General features: G+C 45.0%; 2 long non-coding RNA genes across 5 annotated transcripts; one reads left to right on the forward strand and one right to left on the reverse strand.

Annotated features, from left to right (window-relative positions):
- The first annotated feature begins 9,060 nt into the window (after window positions 1-9,060).
- On the forward strand, window positions 9,061-19,215 carry LOC148109394 (uncharacterized). 3 transcript variants are annotated; one of them, XR_015725666.1, is made up of 3 exons: window positions 9,061-9,300; window positions 9,566-18,780; window positions 19,082-19,215. It is a non-coding gene; the product is annotated as an uncharacterized LOC148109394 (long non-coding RNA). The 3 variants fall into 3 exon arrangements; XR_015725667.1 differs by lacking the exon at window positions 19,082-19,215 and having other exon boundaries at window positions 9,566-16,633; window positions 18,634-18,754; XR_015725665.1 differs by lacking the exon at window positions 19,082-19,215 and having other exon boundaries at window positions 9,566-9,666; window positions 15,451-17,647.
- On the reverse strand, window positions 16,053-24,604 carry LOC123779374 (uncharacterized). 2 transcript variants are annotated; one of them, XR_006776185.2, is made up of 4 exons: window positions 23,556-24,604; window positions 18,618-19,841; window positions 16,418-16,596; window positions 16,053-16,191 (listed from the first exon to the last, which is right to left on the reverse strand). It is a non-coding gene; the product is annotated as an uncharacterized LOC123779374 (long non-coding RNA). The 2 variants fall into 2 exon arrangements; XR_006776184.2 differs by having other exon boundaries at window positions 16,418-16,570; window positions 23,556-24,603.
- Window positions 24,605-24,670: the final 66 nt, after the last annotated feature.

Genomic DNA, 24,670 nt, shown 5'->3' on the forward strand with positions numbered 1-24,670 from the left:
CTTCTTAACAGTAATTACTTTAAATATACATGGATTAAACTCTCCAATCAAAAAACATAGATTGGAAGAAAGGATTTTAAAAACATGATCCACCCAATGTTGTCTACAAAAGACTCACCATAGATCCAAAGATATAGAAAGATTGAGAGTGAAAGGATGAAAAAAGATATTCCATGCAAATAATAACCAAAGAGAGCAAAAGTGGCTATACTAATATCAGACAAAATAGACTTTTAATCAAAAAAGTTTATGAAAAAAAGGACATTATATATTAATAATAATTTCAAGAGAGCAAGAAGATAGAAAATTATCAATATTTATGCACTTTATAACAGAGGATTAAATATATGAAACAATAATCACCAGAGTTAAAGAGAGAAATAGACAGTCCTACAATAATGACTAAAGACTTCAATACTCTACTGCCAATAATAGAACAAGGTGGAAGATAAGTAAAGAAAGAAAACTTGAACAATGCAATATCTAACTAGACCTAACAGATGTGCAGAACATTCCACCCAACAAGAACAGAACACACATTACTCTCAAGTGCACACAGGACATTTTCTAGGACAAACCATATGTTAGGCCACAAATTAAGTATTGATAGATTTTTTTAAAGATTTTATTTATTTATTAGACAGAGATAGAGACAGCCAGCGAGAGAGGGAACACAAGCAGGGGGAGTGGGAGAGGAAGAAGCAGGCTCATAGCGGAGGAGCCTGATGTGGGGCTCGATCCCATAACGCCAGGATCACGCCCTGAGCCGAAGGCAGACGCTTAAGGACTGCGCCACCCAGGCGCCCCAAGTATTGATAGATTTTTAAAGATAGATATCATACAAAGTAACTCTCCAACTATATTTGGATGAATTTAGAAATCAAAAGAAGGAAAATTGGGAAATTCACAAATTTGTTGAAATCAAATGACACACTCTTAGACAGTCAATGTATCAAAGAATAAATCACAAAGGAAATTAGAAAATACTTAGAGATGCATGAAAACAAAACCACAACACACCAAATTTGTAAGATGCAGCAAAAAAGTGCAGGGGAGAATATATAGCTATAAATATTTATATTAAAAAACAGGAAAGATCTCAAATCAACAACCTAACTTTACAACTTAACAAATCAGGAAAGAAAAACAAACTAAACCCAAATCTAGTGGAAGGAAGGCGATAATAAAGGTTAAGCAGAGATAAATGAAATAGAGAATGGAAAAACAATAGAGAAAATCAATGAAAGCCAGAGCTGGTTCTTTGAAAAATCAACGATATTGACAAACCATTAGCTAAATGGACAAAGAAAAAAGAAAGAAGACCCAAGTTACTAAAAGCAGAAATGACAGTGAGGACATTACTACTAATTATACAAAAATAAGGGGCGCCTGGGTGGCGCAGTCGTTAAGCGTCTGCCTTCGGCTCAGGGCGTGATCCCGGCGTTATGGGATCCATCCCCACGGCAGGCTCCTCTGCTATGAGCCTGCTTCTTCCTCTCTCACTCCCCTGCTGTGTTCCCTCTCTCGCTGTCTGTCTCTGTCAAATAAATAAACAAAATCTTTAAAAATAAAAATAAAATAATATAAAAAGGATTATAAGAGAGTACTATGAACAGTTGTCTGCCAACAAAGTGGATAGCCTAGATAAAATGGACAAATTCCTAGAAACACAAAACCTACCATGTAGACTAGCTTGAAGACCATGACTTATTTTCACATATTTCCCTACAGTTTCTATGTCATGTGGTTTATCATCCTTGCTAAAAATTTGCCTGCTTAATTGTCTGTCTACTGAATATAATGTAAACCTTCATGAGGTGAAGGACTGTATTTGACTTCCTAATGATGATATTCTCTACGTAACACATGCCTGGCTTTCTAAATATTTGTTGAATGGATCAATTTGCCAATTCTGTAGACTAAAAAATAATAATTTAATTTTTTATTTCTTTGATTTTTATCCTGTTGATTTTTATTTTTTTTATCCTGTTGATTGATCATCTCTACTTCTGATTTCTGCCTGTAACTTATTTTTCTATTGGAGCATTTACCTTTTGCATAACAATTTATAGGAGCTTTTAATACATTATGGATGTTATCCCTGATGGATGGTTTTCTCTAGTAATTCCCTTATGTTTTGTGTAGCAGATTCTGAGATTGGGAGTGAGAAGGAACTATTCATTCTACACCAGAAATATCCGAAGTAAAAGCCCCAGAACTGATATCAAGAAGACGCTCAAGGGGTAATCCACAGGCATTCGAGTTTCAAGAAGTTTGGGACTATGAGAGTAGTCTAGAATACCAGGACAGTTCTGTCGGGCAGATTTGAAGAAACCCCATCTTCACAAGAGAGTTAGTTCTTAGGGAAAAAATTGTCATGTGTACAGAAGATCTCCAGGAGAAAAAAACCCAGGAGTGTGGTGCATTTGATAGAAACTTGAATCTAAACCAAAACGTTTTTAGACTTCAAGGAAATAACAGGAGAGAGAGCCTTTAAATATAATATGTGGAGCAAAACCTTCAAATATAATTCAGACCTAACTAGACATCAGAGAAGTCACAATGGGGAAAAGCCTTATGAATGTGGTCAATGTGGGCACGCCCAAGCCTTATTCTGCACCATGGAGCTCACAATGGAAAGAAACCATTTAAATGTAATGAATGTGGGAAAACTTTTTGTCTTACTTCCCATCTCCTTCTGCATCAGAGAATTCAAATGCGAGAAAAATCTTTTGGGTGTAGTGAACATGGGAAGGCTTTCAGTGGAAGTTCAAACCTTGGTCAACATCATATAATTCACACAGGAGAGAAACCTTACAAATGTCATGAAAGTGAAAAAGCCTTCAGCCAGAGCCCACAATTAACACAACATCAGAGAATTCACACTGGTGAGAGACCCCATGAATGTAATTAGTGTGGGAAGGCCTTCAGTCAGAGCTCAAGCCTTTTCCTCCATCACAGGGTTCATGCCAGAGAGAAGCCCTGTGAATGTAATGAGTGCAGCAGAGCCCTTGGCTGTAACTCACCTTACTGAACATGTAAGGATTCACACTGGAGAAAAACCTTATATTTGTAATGAGTGGCAAAGCCTGTAGTTGGAGGCCAACACTCACTTAGCATCAAAGAAGTCACACTGGGGAGAAACCCTATCAGTGCATTGAATGTGGGAAAGTTTTCTGTCAGAGTTCACAACTTGCCCTATACCAGAGTTCACACTGGAGAAAAAAAGCCTATGGATGTGGTGATTGTGGGAAAGCCTTCAGCCAGAGGTCAACCCTCGCTCAGCATCAGAGAATTCATGCTGGAGAGAATCCTCATGAACGCAGAAAATGTAGTCCAGCCTTTGCTCACGGCTCCAGCCTTAGGCCACATGGACAGATTCACACTGGAGAGAAATGCTGTCTGTGTGGCATGGGCATGGCAGCCTTCAGCTGCGGTTCAAACCTTGTTCTACACTGGACAAGTTACTGGTGAGAAACCCTTTGGGTGTAGTAAATGTGGAAAACCTTTCAGTCCCACCTCACATCCCACTGAACACCAGAAAATTTGTGCTGGAGAAAAGCCCTGTCACGAATGTGGAAAAACCCTCAGTTTGGGTTCAACCCTTACTGAACCTTAGGTAACTCATCCTGGTGAGAGACCTGATTATTGCCTGGCATGTGGGCAAACATTCAGCCAGAGCTCACAACTCAAACTGCATCAGTGAACTCATGTAGGAGAGAAACCTCCTGTAAATGGTGAATCTGAAAGATACTTTATTCACATCAAAAAGATTTTTAAAGAAAGACTTTTTTTTCAAATTTTCAGTACTTTTATTGTCTTCAATTTGATTTAATTCAAGAGACATTTATTTCAAGGCACACTGGAGAGAAAAAAGTAGAATAACCCTATTCTCTGATCTCAGTGAACTTGCTATCCAGTGGGGAAACCAGACATATATGCAATTATGATGTAAGAGATGTGGTGACTACGTGAACAAAACGTTATGGAAGCATAAAGAAGCCTGCATTTAATTTCAGCTTGGGAGTGGGGTAGGGTGATGGAGGGAACAGGGCAAGGAAGGGGGGCGCCTGCGAGATCTTCTCTGAGGTTTACCAAATGAGGATAAAAGATGAATTTTTCTATTCAATTAATTAACATAGAGTGTATTCTTAGTTTCAGAGGTAGAGGTCAGTGGCTCCTCAGCTGCGTGTAACACCCAGTGCTCATTCCATCATGTGCCCTCCTAATGCCCAGCACCCAGTTGCCCCATTCCCCCATCTCTCCAGCAATCCTCACTTTGTTTCCTATGATTAAGAGTCTCTCTTGGGGCGCCTGGGTGGCTCAGTCCATTAATCATCTGCCTTCAGCTCAGGTCATGACGCCAGAGTCCTGGGATCAAGCCCCACATCGGGGTCCCTCCTCCATGGGGAGTCTGCTTCTCCCTCTCTCTCTGCCCCCGCCCCCGCTCATGCTCTTTCTCTTAGTCTCTCAAATTAATAAATAAAATCTTTAGGAAAATAAAAAGTCTCTCATGGTTTGTCTCCCTCTCTGATTTCATCTTGTTTTATTTTTCCCTCCCTTTCCCTATGATTCTGTTTTTTTCTTAAATTCCGCATGAGTGTAATAATCTAATTGTAAAGAGAGACATTTTTAATGTAATTGTTCATTTTTTGTTGGATAGGATGACATAATGACAATCAAACAGGGTCTAAATATTACTAGCAATGCCAAATAAACAGTTCTGTTGACTATCAAGTCATTAAACTTGGACTTAAACATAGAATTTATTATGGAAAATATGGTTGTCTCTGCGTAAGTTTCCACTGTGCTGGAAGGTGACCTTGCACTCTAATCGCTACCATGCACTCAAGATGAGTGAATGGAAGCATGAAAAGTGAGCTCGCCCTGTTCTCTGTCCACCCCTACGTGGTCCATTTAATCTCATCTTTGCAGTCCTAAACCCAGGCTTGAAATTGAGATTACCTAATTTCAGTCCTACACGACTGCCTCCCCATATGTGCAGAGAACCTTGCCCACTGGGCATATTCAAGCCTTATTCACCATCAAGCTGGTCTGGCCTGTCTTCCCCACCAGTCCAGAGTCACTGCAGTGGGAGCCCCTGCCAAACTTGGGGCCCCAGTGTTCATGTTTGTAAAACAAAAATTTATTTTTTTTTCATCCTAAATAGCTCTGTAGTTTGGCCAGGGAGGTATCTCAGGGGCCATCAAGGCAGGAGTCTGCCAAGTAACCTACTTCTGAAACTGTAATTATTGGTAAGTCATTTTTACTCAAGAATAATTACATACAATAAAATTCACTCTTTTTGGTATATAGTCCTATGAGTTCTGACAAAAACATACAGTCACATACCCACCACCACAATTGAGATCTGGAACATGCCCGTCACTACCAACTTCCTGTAAGCAGCCCCTCCTCACCCTCAGCCCCTGAAGACACTGGTTTGTTTTCTGTCCCTATACCTTCGCAATTTCATAATCATTTTGTGTGTAGACTTTTGAGTCTGGATTCTTTCACTTATCAGTGTATCAGAGATTCATCAAGCGTGCTGTGTGTATCAATAGTTTATCCTCTCCCTGTTGAGCAGCCTTCTGTGGTGTGGATAGAGCGATTTGTTTTCCCATTCACTCACTGAAGGGTATTTGGCTTGTTTCCAGTTTGGGGAAATGAATAAAGCTGCTGTAAACACTGAAGATAGGATGTTTTGTGAACCTACTTTTCAGTTCTCTTAGGTAAATAGCTAGAAGGGAGATTGTGGGTTATACAGTAAGCTCATGTTCAGCTTTTGAAGCAACTGCTAAGCTGTTTTTCCAAGTGTTTGTACCATCTTAAATTTCCACTGGCAACATATGCGAGTTTACTTGCTTTGAATCCTGACCAGAACTTGGTATTAAGTTTTATAAGTGAGGACATAGTGGTATCCATAGTTTTAATCTGCATTTCCCTACTGACTGTGATTTGAGTAATGGGCTTTTATTTAAACTTCCACTGGAAGTTTGAAAAACACTGGACTACTTAATCTCTACAGTCTGACCACTCTGACATCCCAACTTTCAATTCTGAGACTCTACCTGGAGGAATCTTTTTTCTAATCTACTCTTCGTTCTCTCCAGAAGCAACTCAAGTACCACCCCTTCAAGGGTCCTCCTCAGTTAAATTCTGCTCCTACCCTTGCAGTTTTTTCTTAGAAATTTCGGGCCACTTCTGCATTTGGTTTAACATTTGTTGTGTGATTGCTTGTTCTACTCCACCTGCTCATGTTCTGTCTCTCCCGTTATATTATTAAAATTCTTAGGTACAGAACTTCTAAGTGTGGGCTTGACCAGCCCTAGTGTGTGTGGTCTGTGTGGAAGGGTCTGCATGATCCATCTGAAGGCCTGTGTGCTAGTTCCCTTCTGCCTTAGGCTTACCCTGTGAACTTGGGTAAAGCATTTCGTCTTACTGGGTCTTTCCGATCTCTAAAATGGGGATAAAAATACAGGAGAGAGTGTGTGTGTGTGCCCACGACCCATGGTTTTGCTTCCTGCAGTTTCGGTCACCCACAGTCAACCCTGGTCTGGAAGCAGATGTTCCTCCTGATGTACTGTCGGGTCGGTAGTAGGACGTCGCTTTGTCACATCATTCACCCAACTCCATCTCATCATGCAGGCATTTTATCACCTCACATCATCACAAGGGTGAGTACAGTACAAGATATTTAAAGAGAGCACATGCACAGAACTTTTATTACAAAATAGTGTTATAACTGTTCTATTTTATTATTACTGTTGTTTATCTCTGACTATGCCTGACTTACAAGTTAAGTTGACACTCTCTGGCTTCAGGCATCATGGGAAGTCTTAGAACATATTACCCATGGACAGGGCGGACTCCTGTACTTGTTCCACTTGGTGTGTACCCTTCAGAAAAAGCACCTCTCCTACTTTCGTATCCCACAGCACAACCTTCATACCCACATCACGTCCCAACTCATGTTTTATTTTACTCCTGCCTGGTTCTCCTGCATTCCACCTGGAGCTCTTTGCTGTCAGAGGTTTTGTCTTATGCACTTTTATATTTCTAGCATGTGAGATAGGAGCTTCAGATATGTTTGGGAAAAAAGAGAGGGAAGAAGGAAAAACAGTGTCGTGAAAGTACACTGTCACTTGAAGGCCATATGTGCATGGTGAGCAGTATGACGCAGTACATTTCCCCCTGTGTCTTGTTTACAAGGCACACTGGGAATGACAACCCTGTTCCTCCTAAACTACTGGAGGGTCCCACAGTGACGATCCCCTTTTTTTTTTTTTTTTTTTTTTTTGAGACAGAGCGTGTGCAGGGGATGGTACAGAGGGAGAGGGAACATCCTAGGCAGGCTCCACACCCAGCGCAGAGCCCAAGACAGGGCTTGATCTCACGACCCTGAGATCATGACTTGAGCCAAAATCAAGAGTCGGATGCTTAAGCAACTGAGCCACCCCGGCGCCCCCATGACAATCCCCTTAAAAAGCGTACATCTCATGTGTGTACCTGGAGGAAGCATTAGTGCAATCAGGGCTCACATGTGGCTATAACTTGCTGCCCTTGCTTACTGTGGAATCAAGGAAAATTCATGGTTAAGCAACAAGGGAATGAAGGAACATCTCAGGTGCTAAAAATGAAGAGTGAAATGAAAATCAAAGTTTCAAGTTAGTAACTGAGCTATGGCAGCTCTGGGGGCCTTTGCCTATTTACAGCCTCTGTGGCGACAACAGATGACGCCTGGGTGATTCCAGGATGATAGCAGGATCCTAAGCCCCTGTCCAGAGCTGGACCCCAGAGGGCTAAACCCTCTGTATAAAAGGTAAGCTAGGTAAACTATCTCTGTTTGCTCAGAGATGCTGGGCTGGGAGTCCATGGAAGCCAAGGTGACTAGAGTTCAAAGGAAGCAGAAAGCTCCAACCGAAAACTGAGGTAAATACCTGCAAACAAGCGTTTGGAGATATTGAAAATGACAGAGTAGGCAGTTAGCTACATAGGAGCCCGAGGCAAGGGCGGTGGTAAACAGTGGTTTTTGTGATCCCCCCCCGCCCCGCCGCCAGCTATCAGACCAATAACAGCAGGTGTAGAGCGCGCACTCTCCTTCCCAGCCCATGTCCTACAAAAACGCAGAGTCTTTATATTTACACTGCGGTTTTGACAGCCTCCATCCCACCCAGGGGGAAGATGGCCATGAGCCTTGGAGAACCCCGTAGGGCCAAAAACTCATCTGACGGGTGAGAGGAGTCCCTTAGATGATTAGAAACCACCTCGGTCGGAGCCCACCCTCGCTATGACCCACAATCTATTACACACCCCTAATCCAGTGAGGTTGCCCCCTCTGGGCGGGCCGTTCTCCCACCTTGAGAGCGTATTGTCCTTCATAAACTGCGTGCTGCTTGCTGCCTTCCTTCTGGCTGTCTCTACTCGAGCGCGGATCCTTTCGTAGGGAATCCGAGCACCGAGACTCGCATTCCCACAGCGCTCAATCTCCCTCTGGTAGCAAAACCCCTGGATGAGATCCTTCCAAGCCAAGAATGGAAACGGACTCTGCCTCACAGGAGAAACGCAGGAGAGGTCAAACGCAGGAAGGCCACGAAACAAAAGCCCTCTTTTCGAGCCTTCTACGGAACCTACGGTCAAGAAGACCTCATACTGCCGCCTGTAAGGGTGGATGCAGGGCGGGAATGTAAACTGGGGCGGCGGCTTTGGAAAAACTCAAGCCTAGAGAAACAAAACCCTCAAACCCAGACTAAGGCTCTGAGAGACTCCCCGGGAGGATGCATGTGGCTGCAGCCCCCGCTCCACCCTTTCCATCTTCACGCTCCGGCCCGCCGGCGTGCTCCCGCTCCCCGCAGCTGCCCTCGGGGATGCCCGCAACCGCTGCTCGAGTCCGCCACGGCGCCAGCGACGGCCAGCAGCGCGCAGCAACCCCGCCAAGGACCGGCGCCGGCCGCGGACTCTGCCCGCTCGCCGCCCGGGGTCGGCTGGTCCTCCGGCGCCGGCGGAAGTGGCTCCGGGGCGGGGTCTGCGCACGCGCGCTGGGGCCGCTCTAGGACTTCGGGAAGACGTCGGATTCTGTGGTTGCTCCGCCGCTGCGCTGGGGACAGAGAAGGCGGGGCGGGTCCCAGGTGGCACCTCCTGTCTTTCCTCTCTTCGGTCCTTGACGCAGGAATTGCGGAGAGGCCCTTCTTTGCCAGGCCGGTCGTAGATACAGCGGTGACAAAACAGCCGCGTCCCTTCCCCGCGGATCGTAAATCCCTGCACCTGTTACAACGTCGTGGAGGCTTGGCGCTCCCGAAGGTGGGGGGCTCAGCCCGGTGGGATGGGAGTGGCTGACGTGGGGTGGCTGGTACCGGTGCTGGGACTGGGGGTGCCCCCCGGTATGTGACGAGATCGGATTGGGTGGCCAGGGCCCGGCAGGCGGTGGAAGCAGGGGACAGGAAAGGTGGGAGGACGGCGGAGGTTGCAGGGAAAGAGCCCCGAGGTTGTTGGTGAGGCAGATGGCAGAGGAAGGCTCAGGTAACAAGTCCTCAGATTTTCTGACTTGAGCGACTCGGCCCACCAGGGTCCTGAGAAGAAGAGCCGTCGGGGAGGGGCAGGCGAGGAACCCAGCTCCGAGTGTGCAATGCCTGGAGCTCACCCGCAAACACGGAGACGCGATCTGCGGTAGGCAGGAGAATCTGGGTTGTGGGCATAAATGTGGGGGGTGGGTATTGACGCCTCTGATACCACTGGAACACACAGGTCACCCAAAAAGACTGTTGAATGGGAAGAGGCCCTTGTGCCCCTGTGGCTTCTTAAGGTCTGAGCAGTTGAAGAAGGTGCCATCTTGGGGTCTGAGAACTGTTGGGGTGGTCCTCAGTGGTAAGGGCCTTAGAGCCCATGGAGCTGGTTCTGTAGAGACCCTCATGGGGGGGAGGCCATCAGGACCCTAATGTTGCTGAGGACTAGTGGGATCCGTGGAGAAGGAGAAAACAGAACTTTACTTCTGGCAGATAAAGTAGGCATCTTTTGAGGGGTTCTGCATGGCTGTGGTAGAAGATGAAACCCACAGCATGAGCTCAGAAGCTACATGTCAGAGCCTGGGTCTCATCACTGACTTAAGGAAATGCTATCTCCTCAGCACTCAGAACTCACAAAGGTTTGTTTCCCTGTGGGCCTTAACCTGGTAAAATGCACTGACGATGACGACAGTATCGGCCACCCACTGAGCACCTGCTAAGTGCCAGGTGGTGCCAGGCAGGTATTAACATCACCATTTACAGGTAAGAAGACTGAGGTTGAGGGGTTACACAAATGATCTGTGATTATATAAGTGAACCCACATCTGTCTGTCCACCCCCCAAAGCCCCAGACTTTCATAATGGGTATAGTTGGTCATCTGTGCGGACAGAACAAGAGATAGCGGGTGTGTTACTAAATAGTTTGGAGTCACTCTAAACCTTCTTCAACCCTAAACTTATTGCCCAAGAGGACAAGAGAATGTAATTTTACTTTAGTAAGTGGAAGCCTGATCACTCATCAGAGAAAGTCTGAGGAAACCTATATGCAGCTTAGATTCCACACCTCAGAGAAAAGAAAAGGGACACATAAAGAGCCAGACATGGGCAGACACCATCCAAGCTCTGTCCCAGGGCAGCTGTGGCTGGGCAGTAACAGCAGTGACTACACATGTGACTTGATCCTTATTGTGGAGATGAAGCCGCACTGTCCATGCTCAGAGCCACTGAGAGTTGAACCCTAAGACCCACTTGCCAAGTTCTGACTCCCTGCTTCCCTGGAACCTTGTGTACAAAGAAGGGTGCAATCCTAGTGGCAACACTGGTGCTGCTGACACCCGACAGGCTCCAGCAGGACCCACATTTGTGTCCTAGTTCTCTGCTCTTCTACGTCTACTTCCTGGAATATAGGAGGCGTCTCAGCACAGGAATGAACCAGTCTTCAAAGCTGAGGAGCCGACCTGGGCTGGTGAGCATGTCTCTGGATGGCCTCCCTACTGGCTTTCCATGCTCCTGACCAGACATAGACCCCACTCAGCCACAACCTGGATGAGATCTTTACTCTCAAGTCCCACGAGAAGGAAACAGAGCATGAGGTTTGGGTAATCAGGAAATTGATTTACAATCTCTGAGTAAGCCTCCATATTACGCTTGGGTGGCAGGTGAGATGAGCCACACAGAGTACCTCCCAAGACGCCTTCACACCCCACATTCCTATGCAGCCTGAATATGAACTCTGAAATCCTCTGTGGGCAATGCCTCCCTCCTTCTCAAAGACATCCCAAGGCTCCCCAGCTTCTAGGACTGAATCCACACTCTCCAGGAGAGCCTGAAAGGCCAGGCCCTGCCCCACTTCCCAGTCACATTCCCATCTTGCCAGCATCTGGGAAAACAGGATTCTTTCTTTTCTTGTGCTACTTCTGCCTTCTTATGCCATCATCCTTCTTCAAAGCCTTGTTCCAGTTCTTCCTCATCAAGCCTTCCTGACTACAGCCACTATTCCCACCGTGCTCCTGTGGTACACACAGCAGGACAGATGGTGGGGAGAAAGCAAGCCCTCCATCAGCGACCTAAGGAAGTGCCTGTTTGTGACAACATCTACTTCTCCTTTCCCTGTGAGGAGCCTGGAATTGAGGGCAAGACTCAGAAATCCCCCCACCTCCTTCCTTTTTGACAAGTGTAAGGCAACAGCTTGCTCTTTCCACCAAGGACTGGGCGCGTGGAGCCCTTGAGCACGTGTGATGTGGGCCTGTTTGCTCTCATTGGGCTCCTCAAGAGGAGGCCCCAGAAGACAGGCGCACTTGGGTCAGTCTGTGCCACTGTCTGGTGGCGAAGGAGGGCTGGGCACACGCAACAGCCAGGTGCCTCTCCAAAGGCTTTCCTCCTTTCTCCTAGGATTGGGCCTAAAGGAGGAAATCTAATCTGAAACTACTTTTTCTCAGGGCACCTGGCTGGCTCAGTTGGAAGAGCATGCGACACTTGATTTTGGGGTCGTGAGTTCAAGCCCCATGGTGGGGGTAGAGATTACTTAAATAAATAGATATATAAACAACAACAAAAAAAGAAACTATTTTTTCTCTCATTAAACTTTGTCTTAATGGGTCTCAAAATTCTGTGACAGATTTTTGGTCAAGTTGTTTCAACTAAAAAGTACTGAAAAAAAAAAAGATCCACAAAACATTCTCCTTTCCTTCTTAAGGTTTTATGAATCATTGTAATTATGAACCAGTCTTTTACTATTCAACTTAAATGGCCAATTGTGGCAGTTCTGAGATGTTCTTCCACCTGTGGTTAAGGATGGATTTGCAGGTATTAGGGACAATATTTCTTTAGCCTACTCTGCTTTCTGAGAAGACTGGGTGACCTTGCCAGCTCCAGCAGCCTTCTTGTCCACTGCTTTGATGACACCCAAAGCAACTGTCTGTTTCATGTCAAGAATGGCAAAACAACCTGGAGCAGGATAGAGAAGTTCTCAACACACAGGGGTTTCCAGGAACCATATCAGTGATGGCAGCATCGGCAGATTTCAAGAATTTGGAGTAATCTTCCAGCTTTTTCCCAGATGGTGATCCATCTTCTTCAACTCAGCAAACCCGCAGGCAGTGATCTCTGTGACAACCCTGCAAAGTGCATCGGCAGCACTGATTTGGCCCAGATGGTTTCACGATTACTACCTGAGCCATGAAGCCTGCTGCCTCCATGGGTGGATCATGTCAGCTGTCCCCAGCCATACTGCCACGGTGAACATCTTTGGGACGCAGGTTCTTGACATGGAAGCCCACACTGTCCGCAGGAAGAGCTTCACTCAAAGCCTCATGGTGCAATTCCACAGACTTAACTTCAGTCATAACATTGACTGGAGAAAAGGTCGCCACCATGCCAGGTTTGAGAACACCAGTCTCCACTCAACTCACAGGGAGAGTACCAATACACCAATTTTTTAACATCCTGGAGGGGCAGACACAGGGCTTGCCGGTTGGACAAGGTGGTGGTAGATGCAGCCCTGAGCTTCAAGCAATGTGGTTCCACTGGCATTGCCATTTTTATAGGTGACTTTCTATCTCTTCTGGCTGTAGGGTGGCTCAGCGAAATCCATTACGTAAACAGCAACAATTAGTTGTTTCATACCCTGCGTCTAAACCAGAAGGACATGCTCATAGGTCTGCCCATTCTTGGAGATACCTGTTTCAAATTCATCACCAGCAGCAGCCACAGTCAGGAAGCACAGTCAGCCTGAGATGTGCCTGAAATCATGTTTTTGGTAAAGTCTCTGTCCTGGGCGATCAGTGATGGTCATGTAATACTTCCTGGTCTCAAGTTTCCAGAGGGAGATATCCATGGTGATACCACACTCTCATTCAGCCTTCAGTTTGTCTGAGACCCAGGCATCCTCAGCCCCTTCCCATCTCAGCAGACTCAGATTTTTGATGGTTCTTTTGTTGATCAGATCACATTTGTAAATCAGGTGGCCAAGAGCAGTGGACTTGCCTAAAGCTACATATGCAAAGACAACAATTTTGATAGGAGTCTTTTCTTTTCCCATTTTGGCTTGGATTTAAGAGTGGTTTTCATGATGCCTGTGTTCTGGGAGCAAACTCATTGCAGAAAAAGTCGGAAACATTTCAACGATCATGTTGTACAAACAACCAACTGTTTAGTTATATCTATAGTTTGAAGTACTTTAATGACCTTATTGTATATATCGTTTAATTGAGCTTATTTTGGGAGGCTTGATTTAGAATGAAGTGTTCACTGTGGCCCGTACTTCCATTGGTTCACTCTGATGAAAACTCAGGTGCTACATGGAGGTGGGGTTGACACCCGTTCTACATGCTTCGAGGTTTAAGAAACTTGGTATAGAAATGTAGGAAACTGTCCCAGTCCTCATGTAGGTTTCATGAAGACCCTGAGTCATTGCTCATCATTATTCAGGATGAAAAAGCAGCTCCAGGGACCCAACACTAACTCTAGCAATTTTGCCCTTTTCTATGAATCCACTTGGAGACTTGTTTCTCTGCCTGCTTTTCTCTGCACATTGTATTCCGCTCTTTGGGATTAACCACATCATAGATCACTAGCCTCCCCTATAGATGGTGTGAAAATTAGTAAAAGGAAACCTCACTTAGAATGGAGTCCGGGGGCCAGCAGGGGGAGCGCTCCTGTCAATTACACACCCAACAGGGACCTTCCAAGTGGCTACTGCTTCAGCTACCACTTTACTGCCCCTGCCCGGGCAGGAGGAAGGTTTCCTGCTCCCCTGGCAGCAGTGGAGCCAAGGAGGACAAGCCAGTACACTTCCAGCTCCCAGTTTACTCCCGGACTTCTAACTGACAGCAGCACCCAGCTCCCCCTTTCCTCTGCAAAAGAGCTCTGCTCTCCTTTGCTCTGCAGACCTGCCTGTGGATTTGCCAGAGCTCGCTTGTTCCAGGTTGCAATTCCCTGCTGCTCCCGAATAAACCCATTTTCGCTGGTAAAATAACTGGCAGTTTTATTTTTAAGGTTAACATGGGAATAAGGCTATCCTTTTCTCCATCCCACACCCTGGTCTAAAGGCAACAGGCCACTTATAGAGCATTGCCCTCCATGGATGAGAATTGTTGGGCAGTTTGTTCAAAGGGAGTGACTGGCAATGGTGGGCGCCCAGAGTTTCACCTTCTGCCCACAACACCAAACCTCTCTTGAAAACAAAACAAAGACAAGAAAAGCCCCTCCTATCCATCACATCCTCTGTGAAGTATCTGATTGCAAATAAGGTGTGAGTTCCAAGTAAATGCTTTGCCGGCATTCATTACATCCACAGAGTTCTCTCCAATAGGAACTCTCAGATGTTGTATAACAAGCAACAGTGAAAGGCTTTCCCACCTTTGTTGTATTCCTGGATGTGTCTTCTTCCTGTGTGAAGTGTTTCCCTCTAGGAGGGAATCATGTGGTAGTGCCTGAAGCCAACTCACACTGAGAGCTTGACACATTTACTGAATTCACATGTATTCTCCATGGTATGAATGACCTGATATCTAAGAAGTACTGAGCTCTGACTGAAGGATTTCCCACATTCACTACATTCACTTCTCTCCAGAGTGTGTTGTGTGCTGCTGAATCAAGTGTGACATCTGAACAAAGCCTTTCCTGCGCTTGGTACACACAAGGGTTCTCTCCAGTGTGTTCTTTGATGATTGACCAGTATGTCTGACCAAACACACCTATCACACTTACAGGGCTTCCCTTCAGAATATATACTCTGATGGTGAATCGAGTGTGGTGGCTGACTGAAGCTTTTCCCACACTCTTTACATTCAAGTGTTCTCTCTTGTACGAATTCTCTGATGTTTAACAAGCTTTGCTGTCTCTCTAAACCCCTTGTCACGTTGATTACAGTTTCTCTTCACTGTGAATTTTCTGATGTTGTATGCAGATTGAGTCTTGATTAATTTTCCCCATACTCCATACACAGGTAGGCTTCTTCCTCGTACGAATTTTCTGGTGCTGAGCAGGATGTGAGTACTTGCTGCAAGACTTCCCGCACAGATTACATCCACTGAGCCCTAACCCACTGGGACCTGTTTGGTGTGCGTTCTGGATTGAATCACATGGAAAGCATCTGCCATGTATCCTCTATTGACCAGCTCGCGCTCCTGCTGGGTCCCTCTGAGGTGCAACAGGTTTGTGCCTAGAGTCAAATTTTCCCCAAATTTCCTACGTTCCTGGCATTTCTCTGGTCTATTAGTTTTTGGTTTTTTGTTTGTTTGGGTTTTTTAAAGATTTTATTTATTTGAGAGAGAGAGACAAAGGAAGAGGGAGCACGAGCAGGGGAAGGGGCGGAGGGAGAAGCAGACTCCCCACAGAGCAGGAAGCCTGATGCGGGACTCCATCCCAGGCCCCTGGGATCATGACCTGAGCTGAAGGCAGACACTCAAGTGACTGAGCCACCCAGGTTCCCCTGGTCTATTACTTTTGAGAAGGAAGCTGAACACTTGCCCAGAACCTCTCCTTTGGGGAAATGGCTTCCTCCTGGCCTTTACTGTGATTTTTTTCCCACAAGTGTTCTGCTCTCATCTCAGCCCCACAAGGTTGTTGAAACTCAAACACCTCTGGATTTACCATTAAAAATTTTTGTGAGTTACTTCTTATAATTCTTCTTCAGAAGATTTCTCCTTTGGAGTTGACTGTTTGTGCTTTGTCTTGACCTGAGAATCTGAAACAAAGAGTAAAAAGTTAAAGCTTCCTTGTGAAAGGAGAAAGAAAGTAGTTACTCTTATGACTAAGCCAAATCAAGTTTTCATGCAGCTTGTACGTCAGCCTGATCAGAGCTTTATCCCTTCTGTTGAAGACTTTATTCCATTTTATCTCGAATCAGTTAGTTGTTTGTGCCCATCCTCCTAGCTGGACCTGAGAATCCGAGGGCCGGTGCTTTCTCGTACCGGTCTCTGCAGCGTCTCAGTGACATTGCACAAAGCAGGTGCTGACTCCAAAGAAGCTCGCGGATGCGTTTCCACAGATGTTCGCGGAGGGCCTTCCACATGCCAGGCGCTGCTCCAGTGCGGGGATTTGGTGATGGCTGAAGACCTTGTCCCCTGGAACCGACATTCTAATGAGGAGACTGACAATAAGCAAATAAATACATGACAGCAGATCAGGTAGGGACAGAGAATTCCTTTGAAAACTGGAATGTTCTCCCAAACCCAAATGCAAATACCACAAAGACAAGGACTTGGCTTTGCTTGCTCTCCACCCCAACACCTAAAAGAATGCCTGTACACAGGTGGCATACACAAACCATTTGTTGCACGAATGCGTGAAAGGATGGGAGGCATGTTGCAAATGTAAACACAATGCAGAGTTCTGTTTATACAGCTGACCCTTGAACAGCACAGGGCTTGGGGCACCAACTTCCCATGCACTTGGAGATCCACATACAACTTTTGACTCCCTAGGAGCTTAACTACTAATGGCCTGCTGTTGACTGTAAGCCTTACCTATAACAGAAACAATCAATTAACACATATTTTGTATGTTATATATTATTATTTTCTGTATTCTTACAATAAAGTAAGCTAGAGAAAATAAAATGTCATTAAGAAAATCATAAGGTTAAACTACTGAGATTACACCAAAATCAAAAACTTTTGCTCAGTGAAGGAAACCATCAGCAAAACAAAAAGGCAACCTACTGAACGGGAGAAGATATTTGCAAATGCTCTATCTGGTAAGGGGTTATTATCCAAAATATATTTTAAAAACTTAGTTCAACACCACCCCCCCCCAAATAATGCAGTTAAAAAATGGGCAGAGGACCTGAACAGACAATTTTCTAAAGAAGACATACAGATAGCCAATAGACACATGAAAAGATGCTTAACATCACTAATCATCAGGGGAATGCAAATCAAAATGACAATGAAATGCCACCTTTCACCTGTCAGAATGGCTAAAATCACAAGAAAAAAACCCAATAAGTGTTGGCGAGGATGTGGGAGAAAAGGAACCCTGTGCACTGTTGGCGGAATGTAAGTTGGTGCAGCCACTCTGGAAAACAGTGTGGAGGTGCCTCAAAAAATTAAAAATAGAATTGCCATTTGATCCAGTAATTTCACTACTGGGTATTCACCCAAAGAAAACAAAAACACTAATTTGAAAAGATATATTCACCCCTATGTTTATTGCAGCATTATTTACAATAGCCAAGATATGGAAGCAGCCCAAGTGCCCATCAATAGATAAGTGGATAAAGAAGATGTGGAGTATATACACAATGAAATATTACTTAGCCATGTTGCCATTTGCAACAACATGGATAGACCTAGAGGGTATAATTCTAAGTGAAATATCAGTCAGAGAAAGACAGATACTATATAATTTCACTTACATGTGGAATTTAAGAAACAAAACAAATGAGCAAACAAAGCAAAATAAGACAAAAAACAGACTCTGAAATACAGAGAAGGAGCTGGTGGTTGCCAGAGGGGAGGTGGTGGGGAGATGGATTAAATCGATAAAGGGGATTAAGAGTACACTCATCTTGTTGAGCAATGAGTAATGTCTAGAGTTGTCAGGTTACTATATTGGACACCTGAAAATAATATAACACTATGTTAATTTTAAAAAGAAAAAATCCTAAGGAAGAGAAAATTACGTTACTGTACTGTATTGATACTGTGTTTACATTGTCCAGTAGCAAGATGAATCGTCTGTCAGTACCCACATCAATATTTCTTATATGATACAAAACACTGTAGATATTATAGGTATTACTAATACTAGACAACAAAAATGAAAAGATAATGTGAAAAATTCGTATTTATTTACAGGTTTAACAATCTATGCACTGATAATGAAGCAGCAATGTGATTGCTTTATGGTTGCCTAGTATAACTGGTATGGTTACTTCACATTAGCTTAGTCTATACACCAATAAGTGAATTGTCATAAAATATGTGTGGCATATAGTGTTATAGGCATATTCATAATACAGTATTGGAAACTGTTACTTAAAAAAAACCCACTTACCTGTGATGATAGGCTGATGCGCACTTTCTCCAACGAGGGGAGAGAGCAGTTCTTTGAAAACGATGTTATAAAACAGAAAGCTGACACATTAATTTTATATTAAGTATCACTCACCTTATGCCTCTGTAAGGGTTGGCTGTCTGCTTCCACGCGAGTCTTGCCCACGATGTTCCGCCTGATGAATACCTGGTTGATGATGATGATGACACAACACGTCCCATGCAGCTCTCGCCGTTCAGTTGTTAGGTTTTCACGAGGACACACACGTGCACAGCAGGCAAGTCTGCTAACCATGCTGCGTGATGATGAGTTACTATTAAGTGGAAGCACATCATCCCCAAATTCTTCATCTTCCTTGACTTCACGTTGGGTGGGCTGAGAAGGAGGGGAAGCAGAAGGCTTGGCATTCTGTCTCAGGTGGCAGAGGTGGAGGAAGTAGACGGGGAGGCAGGGGAGGGAGGCACACTCAGTGGAACCCTCCAGAAATACGTCATCATTTCCGTCTGACTTTTTGGCTTTTTCATTTCTCTGAAGTGTCTTGTGTAAGTGCCAGTCTCTCCTCCACTGTTTAATTTCAGTGCCCGTGTCACAGAAGCGTCCGTGCTGTAAAAGAAGCCAAAGGCAGTCTTGCACGATCAGAACCCTCTGTTAGATCGCCGGTATCAGTCTGCTCTGCTGCTCGTACACCCTCTTCCTCATCATCTGGCACCGGTTCAGAAGCACTCACCTCCACCACGTCGTCTTCTGTCAGTTCCTCTGGTGCGGTGTCTGTTAGCTTTTGAATTTCTGCGAGATGCATATCTTGAAGCCCTTCACCCCTCACCTTATTCGCTACAGCACAGTCTCATGGTTTCCTTGACTGGCTCTGTTGTAAACCCTGTGAGGTCATGCACAACATGTGGATAGTTTTCTTCAGAAAGAATTTATCGTTTGGAGCTTGATGGTTTTCACAGCCTTTTCTATAACAATGATGCATCTTCTGTGGTATAATCCTTCCAGGTTTTCACGTTGAGTTCATACTGGGGTTCTCTTCCATAGTGCTGACAAGCCTTTCCCTAGAGTACCATGTATAGTGAGCCTTAAAGGTCCTCATGACCCCCTGATCTAGAGGCTATGCTAGAGACACTGTTTGGGGGCAAGTAGAGCACTTTGATGCCTTCAGTGCTGAACTCATGGGGATCTGGGTGGCCAGGGGCATGGTCCAATATGAAAAGGACTTTAAAAGGTAGTTGCTTGGGGCACCTGGGTGGCTCAGTTGGTTAAACATCCAGCTCTTGATCTCAGCTTAGATCTTGATCTCAGGGTTCTGAGTTGAGGCCATACACTGGATTCCACAGCCTATTAAAAAAAAAAAAAAAAAGCAGTCGCTTACTGGAAAGGTATTTCCTGACTTCACAGACAAGCATTGGTGGAAACAATCCAGAAAATGGGTTCTCAACTAGCCTTCTTGTACAACCAAAAGACTAGCAGCTGGTGATTATCTTTTCCCCTCAATGCTTGGGAGTTAGAGCTTTATAGGTAAGGACAGTCCTGATCTTAAACGAGACTGGATTTGCACAAAGCAGTGGAGTTAGCCTTTCCCTTCCTGCCTTAAACCCTGGTGCTCGCTTCTCTTCCTTACCAATAAATGTTCTTTGTGGCATTTGTCCCCCCAGGATAAGACACTTTCATCTGCATGAAAAACCTGTTCAGGCAGATATCCTTTCTCAATGATTGCTTTTAAAGATTTTTATTTGTTTATTTGACAGAGAGAAAGAAAGTGCAAGCAAGGGGAGCAGCACAGGGAGAGAGAGCCTGATTTGGGGCTCAATCCCAGGCCCCTGGGATGGTGACCTGAGCCCAAAGGCAGACGCTCAACCGACTGAGCCACTCACGCGCCGCTCTCAGTGATTTTCTTGATGGCATCTAAGAGCTCATCTGCTGCTTGCTTCTGCAGAAGCTGTTTCTCCTCTTATCTTGACATTTTTTACGCCAAACCTCTTTCTAAAATTGTCAAACCATCCTTTGCTGGCATTAAATTCTCCAGCTTTAGATCCTTCAGCTTCTTTTACGTTAAGTTGTCATAGAGTGATGCAGCTTTTTCTCAAATCGTATCAGTCTATAGGTATGCCTTATAGCAATCTTGCACCCACATAAAAGCTGCATTTTCAATATGAGATTTTAAAAAGGTATTTTGCAAAAATTGCAAGATTGTCACTCCTCCTGTTATAGTTGCAGCAACAGCTCCATGAATTTCCTTCTCTCTCTCTCTAAAGTAAGCTCTATGTCCAGTGTGGGGCTTGAACGCACAGCCCTGAGATCAAGAGTCACATGCTGTACTGACTGGGCCAGCCAGGCGCCCCCCTTTTCTCTTTTTAATGTGGTCCTTATGCTGGACTCATTTATCTTGAAATGGTGGGCAAGTGCAGCTGCAGACCTCAATCTACAGTACATATTGAGCATTTCAACTTTTTCTTGTAACATCATGATTTTTTTCTCCTTCTTGGGTGCACATTCGGCATCATTAGTGGCAGTTCGTACGGGTCCCATAGTGTTATTGAAGGTTTATAATGTTGCACTAAATACAATGAACAATACATGAGAACCACGAGAGATCAGTTCTTATTGTGATACATTTACTGGAGAGACGATATGCTGATATAGAGTGATTAATGTCACATGGTGTTTTCAGTGGGTCCTTGAAACACGAGCTCACCACAATAGGAATAGGAGGTGGCCAGTATTTATCCGAGTAGTATAGTAGGTACTGTTAAAAAATAAAATTTGGGGCACCTGGGTGGCACAGCGGTTAAGCAACTGCCTTCGGCGTGATCCCGGCGTTCTGGGATCAAGCCCCACATCAGGCTCCTCCGCTGGGAGCCTGCTTCTTCCTCTCCCACTCCCCCTGCTTGTGTTCCCTCTCTCGCTGGCTGTCTCTGTCAAATAAATAAATAAAATCTTAAAAAAAAATAAATAAAATAAAATTCAACCAAGTAAATTTGAAGATCTAATTGGCTTTATTAGGTGATTTGTGAATCAAGCATGTAGCAAGTAGAGGGGAGCTCCAAAGGGTTACAGAAAGGGAAAGGTTTTTGAAAGCAGAACAGGGAAGTCATGAACAGAAAAAAAGTATTATTTTAGGTTAGGTCACCTTCACTTGGGGACAAAAAGTTGGTATGTGGATTATCTCATCTTCCTTTGGGGGATGGAAAGACCCATGTAAGATTACATTATTGGTACTGACCGGAAAATTTCTGACCAAGACTACATTTCTGGGGCAGGGTGATAATGCAATTAGGTTAGGTATTAAGCCCTAGTTGGGGACTCGGCCGAATATGTCCTTTTGGGCCTGTAGCTTTCTTTTTATCAGTACTGCAGTAGTTTTATGCAGTTACGATTTAGGTCACTTAGACTTCTCCTGACTGCGGATGGCACCATGTACGGTCTGTGAATAGTTGTGTGCATAAGTTTTGACAAATTTTAACTTTTTAAAGTAGATTTGTGTGTATTTTATGATAGCAAATGATAAAATAGACTAGTACTTACATATATTTTATACATTCTTGATATACCTAACATTTAAATTTTTTTGATATTTCTAGGCTACAGTTTGTCTGCCAAGTTTTTTCAAATTGTCACAAATCTCCAAAAAATTTTCTAATACATCTATTGAAAAAAAATCCGCGTATAAGTAGACCCACACAGTTCAAGCCCCTGTTGTTTGGGGGTCAACTGCATACATTGTGAAACTGAATAAAGGAAACTCTGTTAAGATGGCTTTGGGAGGCCAGCAGAGGGAGCTCACCACTCCTCGCGGCCTTTTGGAGACCCAACAGAAAAGAGATTGTACCTTGCAAGTAGATATGACTTTCTACACCCTTTCCTCTATAAAAGAGCTTTGCTCTCCTTTGCTCTGCGGACTTGCCTATAGTTTTGCTTTAGCTTGCTTAATCTGAATTACAGTTCTCTGCTGTTACTAAATAAACCTATTTTTGCTGGCAAAATAACTGGCAGTTTTATTTTTAAAGTTAACAATATTGTTAATTATTTGTAATCTCTTACTTAACAGAACATAATTTTCATTTTGCCTTGGTAATGATTTGCACTTCAATTGTTTCACCTGATGTTAAATTTCCACCTTGGTTTTATTTGGGATCATTTCTCCCACTAACATATATTTTTCCATACTTTAATTTTATCCATTATATAAATACTTTCACCCATGTTTGGCAGGAGGTGGGGATGGAGAATGGAAACACACTACTAGGTCTACATCTTTTTCTGGGAAACCTTCATTCACCCTTTCACTTCCCAGTTTACAGTTACCGAGAATGGTGAAGGGCAAAGGATTATGGAGCAGTCTTTGGCCACCTCCCAGAAGCCCTGAAAATAGGTGTTTGCATCTTTCTAGGATATGTGGACATGTATTATCTGCTGTCTTTAGCTAAAATACTAACATCCTATTGTGTTACATGCAGATGACACACAAAGTCACATCCTCTGAGCCCAAAACTTGGACGTCCAGTGCTCCCATCAATAAAAGCAACTCAGACTCAACATGTTGGATGATCCTGACAGGGCAACCAGATGACAACAGGAAAAAGTACACTGGAGTTAGCAACCAGTGACCTAAACAGGGATGTGTTCCATGGAATTGGAGGGTGAGAAGAGAAGGGGATGTCTGAGCAGCACAGTCACCAGGGAGCCTGAGGGGGGGATGTGGAGTTAAAGGAGTCTTTTGTTTTGTTTTGTTTGTAGTGAAAACGATCAGAGTGTATTTGTATGCTCATGGAAACAGTTAAATAGAGAAAGACAAACAGATGATTAGGACAGTAGATAGCAGAATCCTTGGGAATTCAAGAGGGAGTGGGTCCAGTTCACCAGGGGAGGGACTGTCTTAGGTAGGAGCCGGGAAATAATGCTTGTACATCACCAGGAGGGAAGGTGAAGAGCAGGGGATGGATGTGGGTGGCCCTTTGAGTCTGGTGATAAGAAGAGTTTTGGTCTCACCTGGGTGGCTCAACTAGAGAGGCCTGAGAAATTGTGATGGTCATTGGAGAGTGAGAGACTTACCCTACTGGAGAAAATCCCAAGATTGCAAGGAGGTGTGAAGTACTCGTTTTAAGTTTCAGGTGAAGCCAGCCAGCCTGGTTGTGTGATGTTTCTGCAGTGGTCGTGATGGGGAATGGCTGGGTCCATCCGGGGTGGGTTTTCTCAGGTGCCTACGGCGGAGAGGGAGCTAGAAACAAAGTAGCAGAGACCACTTGTCCCCGCGTATGGGTGTGCAGTGTGAGGATGGTCCGCATGGGAGGTGTGCGCGTGGTGAGCTAGTCCGCGGCCGGGTGCTCCCGAAGAGAAGCATGCGAGCCGTGGGGCGCGCCGTGAGCGGCGGGACAGGAAGGAACCCCGCTGACGGCTTCGGAAAGTGAGCTTCCAGCCCTTTGCGGTTTCTTGAGAGCGGGATGCAGGGTGTGGCCACAGACTGGGTGGTGTGGGCTTCTGTGTTCTGTTGTGGGAGAGTTTCAGGCTGTTCAGCTTCCAAATGCAAGTCAAATACAACTTTTAGAAATGGAGGTAGGTAATAATGATTTTTAAAAGCGTGACGAACAAGCTAGACGCATTAGAAGCTGCGGGAGAGAGCGCTGGTAGAGATGAGGCTGTACGTTACCGGGAGTGAAGAATGACTGCAAAACGATGGGAAACACAGGCCGTCCAACCTGTTTAACAAATGACGAGAGAGACTACGAGAATGGAGAACCAATGTTTTCAGAGATAATGGCTGATAATTTCCCAGAATCCAGGAAAAGGGAAATCTGAGATTCAGGGGTCGGATATATGATTTCAGGAGGTAAATTACACCAAATCCACACTGAGACGTCCGAAACGATAACTGCGCCACCGAAGGGCAATGGAGAAACTCCACAGCGACCGGAGAGGAAAGGTCCACAAGGGTGCGGACCGAGGGACGCGGAGGAGAGCTTCGGCGTCACCTGAGGAGTGGACGCCTCGCCCGGCGGGCCCCACCCCACGGGGCTCTCAGAGACCGCGCGCGGCCCCGCGCTCGCCTTGTGGGCGGAGCCCCCAGGACCGCGCTCCCGGCTCCCGGCAGGCCGCGCGCGCTCTCGGCTGGATTCCGGCTCCCGGCATGCCGCACGCCTGCGCACGCGCACCGGGTTCGTGGCGGCGCC

This window comes from Ursus americanus, chromosome 9, assembly GCF_024610735.1.
Source record: "Ursus americanus isolate L20-20 chromosome 9, mUrsAme1.1.p, whole genome shotgun sequence".
Taxonomy (NCBI): domain Eukaryota; kingdom Metazoa; phylum Chordata; class Mammalia; order Carnivora; family Ursidae; genus Ursus; species Ursus americanus.